This window comes from Sciurus carolinensis, chromosome 19 (genome assembly GCF_902686445.1).
Source record: "Sciurus carolinensis chromosome 19, mSciCar1.2, whole genome shotgun sequence".
NCBI classification, from domain to species: Eukaryota; Metazoa; Chordata; class Mammalia; order Rodentia; family Sciuridae; genus Sciurus; species Sciurus carolinensis.
This window is the reverse complement of record NC_062231.1, coordinates 13011670-13015736: the sequence shown is the minus strand read 5'-3', so window position 1 is coordinate 13015736 and position 4067 is coordinate 13011670. Positions and strand designations below refer to the sequence as shown.

At 52.0% G+C, this 4067-nt stretch overlaps 1 long non-coding RNA gene across 1 annotated transcript; it reads right to left on the bottom strand.

The window, feature by feature from the left end:
* Positions 1–845: 845 nt before the first annotated feature.
* Positions 846–3124, bottom strand: LOC124971100 (uncharacterized). The gene is made up of 4 exons (XR_007106286.1): positions 2996–3124; positions 1784–2025; positions 1546–1639; positions 846–903 (listed from the first exon to the last, which is right to left on the bottom strand). It is a non-coding gene; the product is annotated as an uncharacterized LOC124971100 (long non-coding RNA).
* Between the last annotated feature and the right edge of the window lie 943 nt (positions 3125–4067).

Below are 4067 nucleotides of genomic sequence, written 5' to 3'. Positions count from 1 at the left end.
TCGACAGTTCTATAAGGACATACCTAATGAAGGGGGCACAGACCGGCCTCAGAACCAAAAGCGGGGTTCTGAATGTGGGCACATCGAAACAGGCAATGCCCTCCGTCGACTGGAAAATTCCACGGCAGCAAAAGACGTGAATGAGAGCCAAAAGAAGGAGCAGAGATATCACCGAAGCCGGGTGAGCTGGGAGGGACAAGCGTGGGGCCATCTCTGGGTGTCACAGGACGGGCAGGGACAGACAGGGAAGTGAGCAGCAGGAGGAGAAGCTAAGGAGAGCTGCTCTTCTCCTTCTCTCTTCTTCTTTTAAAACTCTTGGGTAAGCTACTGACTAATACTGATAGTCATCTCTGAGCATCAGGGCAGTTTCCTGTCTGTTCTGGAACCTTCTCGGGAGCCCAGTGACTTAAGTGAAAAGGTCCCTAAGGGGGATGGTCCGAGTGGGGCATGTTGATGGCTTTGGAGGCCAAATGGGAGGCACATTTACCACGAAGCATTTGCCTGCAAGCCCCAGCTCAGCTAGCACATAAGAAAACAACAAGAAAGCCTGGCCAGGTGGTGCAGAGACTGGGGAGGCTGAGGTAGGAGGATGGCAAATTGGAGGCCAGTCTCAGCAACTGAGCAAGATCCTGTCTCAAAATTTTTTTAAAAAAAATTTTAAAAGAGAACATGACGGAGCTGGAGTGGTGGTTCTGTGGTAGAGCGCTTGCCTAGCATGTGTGAGGCACTGGGTTCAATTCTCAGCACCACATAAAAATAAATGAATAAATAAAGGTCTATCAACATCTAAAAAATATTAAAAAAAAAAAAAAAAAAAAAAACATGAAGGACAGAAAGAAGGAATGCCCTCCTTCATTGGCGCCTGCTGTGTGTTTCCTGGTCGAAGGCTCGCTGACTACTGTCCTGCAAGGCAAGATGTATTATCAACCCATTTGACAGTTGAAATAACTGAGGCTGACCCAGTGAATTGCCTGGCAACAAGTAGCAAAGCCAGGATTTGATCCCAGGACCCGCTAGCTCTAAGGACCCTCTGGTACCACACATCTCTGTTTTAGCTTCGTTGAATCCCGTCTCGCTCTGGCTTTTCCCAGCTGCAGATCATAGGGGTTAAAGAGGCAGGCCACCTCCTACCCCAAGGAGACTGACCCGCAGCGCCATGGGTGAGGACAGCCCTGGGGTGGAGTTGGGGGCACCCCCATGAAGGCTTCCCTTCTAGAGATGACAGATTTCAGTGGCTTCAGCAAGAAAAGAGCCAGCCCGCCACAGGCTGGAAGTGAGGCCAAGCGTGTAAGTCAGCCCGTCCTCTCTCTGCCACCAGACAAGGGACAGGGACAAGTCTGGCCTCCCCTCACCCCTGCTCCCCACCCCCAGGGGTGTCCTGTAGAGCAGGGCCCAGCAAAGCGGGTTGTGATTAGGAGTACGTGCTCAGACACACGCAGAGTCCACGAACAATGCAGGGAAATCGAGTTGTCACAGGAAACATCATATTGACTCGCGACAGACCCATCCATAAAACAAACCCCGGGTACCTGCAGCGCCGCTCACCAGGGAGATAGTAGCCAGGCCCCCTCTCTCCTGGGCCTGGGAGGAAGTGGGTGCCGCCGGGGGGAAGGGCAACTTCCCTTGGCTGTCCTGGGAGCTGAATTATTTGTCAAAAAAAAAGAAAGAAAGATTAAAAAAAAAAAAAAGCAAGTCCCCATGCATTGTGGTCGCCTTGCCCTGCCTCAATAGCTGTGTTGCAAAAAAAAAAAAAAAAAAAAAAAAAAAAAAACCCGCTACAAACCGTGGTATTTTGCAAGCCCTTGGCTGTGTCAAGGAGGAAAATATTGCCATCTCCAGAGGCCTGTGTCTTCACCCGTCCCTGCTTAGCAAAGCAGACCCGACTGTCGCCGCCAGTGCAGACAGAGATTTTGATCCAAGTCCGTTTTCAGATTTGGAAGGCAGCTGGGTGCAACCGCCAGGCCTCCGATGGATGGGGTCTTTCACGGCACGTAATCCACTTATCCGGGGCCTCGGTTTCCTCATCTGCAAAATGGGAACAGTCATGAGATGGGGAGTAAGGGTGTGTGTACAGCCCGTGGCCCGCTGCCCACTCTCCCCACCTGTAGTGAGAGGCAGCCCGCGGCAGGGATTTGGGAACCCAAAGACTCCATGCCCTTTCTTAACCCCAGAGGCTGGGCAAACCCGGGCGCCCCTCTGCACCTCAGTTTCCTCCTCTGAAAAAGCAAGAGGTCTAAGCAGCCCCGCCTTCCAGAGCATTGTGCGGCTACGAGGGGAGCAGAACTGTCAATCAGGTTCAGACGCTGGGGCCATGAGGGACTCGTGAACCCGGGAGATGGTGCCAGGGTTCCCGGGGCCGCCGCCACCCCAGCTGAGCACCGGTCATCTTCCTGTGTGGAATCAGAGCAGTTCACTGAGCTGGGAGGAGGGTCAGTCCCTCCTGATTGCGGAGGCCTTGCAGAGCTGGGCAGCACCGGGAAGAGGACATGGGTAGTACAACAGACGCAAGTGTCTGCTGGAAGTGCTACCAGGAGACACCCTGGTACCTGGCACACGTCCATGGGTCATGCCCAGCCTCGCTCTCTCTGCCCAGTTCTAGAAGAAGTCAAAGTGCTCGCTCAAGAGCATACTCTGGCCGGGCTCAGTGGTCCACGCCTGTCATCCCAGTGGCTTGGGAGGCTGAGGCAGGAGGATGGCAAGTTCAAGGCCAGCCTCAGCAATTTAGCAAGGCCCTGAGCAACCCGGCGAGACCCTGTCTCTAAATAAAATATTAAAAGGGCTGGGGATGTGACTCAGTGGTTAGCACCCTTGGGTTCAATCCTGGTACCAAAAAAAAAAAAACTTCCAACTCCCCTGTCCTGACCCTTCCGTGGTTAAACCCCAACTACTTAGCTCAGCTCAGAAGCTTCTCTGGCTCTGTCCTCTACTGAACTGGCCAGTAGAAACACACCGTTTCTCTCAACCTCCAGTTCTCCAGACTCGTTCAAGGACCTACGGTTTCCTGAAACTTCCATGGTTTCACATCTGGGTGCCTCGTGAAAGCTCTTCTGACTGGCAGGCTGGTCCTTCTGTCACCTTCCAGAGAACTTCTATTCATCCCTCAAGGCCCAACTCAAATGTTTGCTTTTTGTAGAGGACGGCCTTAAACCAGCCTCTCCTCTACGGATACCAGCTTCCGTATCCGTCTTCTTGCCTTCCACATCATCTTCTTCACTTCTTTCTGCTTCTGTCCCCTCCCCTGGACCATGAGCTTCATGGTTTAGAAATTGTGTCTGATGGATCACAAGGTCCCCAGGGCTCAGCCCAGGGCATCTTTGCTCTTGAAGCAAGAGAGCCAGAGGGTGTGTCTGCAGATAGTCATGACCTCCTTCTGACCCATCCTTACCTACAGGATGTGGCAATGACTGAGTTTCTGCAGTTTCTTCTTCGAAAATCTTATTTAGTGCCAAACATTATTTTGTGATCGGGATTTCTTAAACACCCGGGCAGGGCCTGCAGAGTCGGGGAAGGTGCCATAACCAGGGGAGTCAGGCCCTGAGGTTTGAACTTCTGTCCTTCCCTGTGGGACTTTCTCAGCCCCCACGGAGCTCCCTGGATCGCCACCTCCCTCCCGGTCTGTAAACTGGGACCTTATCTTGGACGATTAGATGAGATGGTAGGTGTCACAGGGTCTTCAATCCTTTCCCAACCGTGTTCCTCCCAAGCTTTTAAAAGCAGGCTCAACACATTTAGGGAATTTCCCTTCCCCTCTCCAAATGGGGACTGGGTCTGTGGACTCTCTGATGGTGCCCGGATGTGTAGCTCAGTCTCCTTCCAGAGAGCTGGAAGCCTCGGTTACTTGTCTTGCTTCCAAGTAGACTCCAAACAGGTCTCTAGCCGCTGGCCCACGGATGCCAGTTCACAGGCCTGAATTTTTTTAAAGTTTTAATGTGTAACCGTTTATGTCTTTCCAGAGAGCTATTTTCTAGGTGATAGAGATATTTTGTAAATAATATACTTATTTAGTGTTAGGAGGGAAAGCAGGGAATGAAAAGCCAAAGCTGAGAGAGAGGTAAAACTGTTGAGGT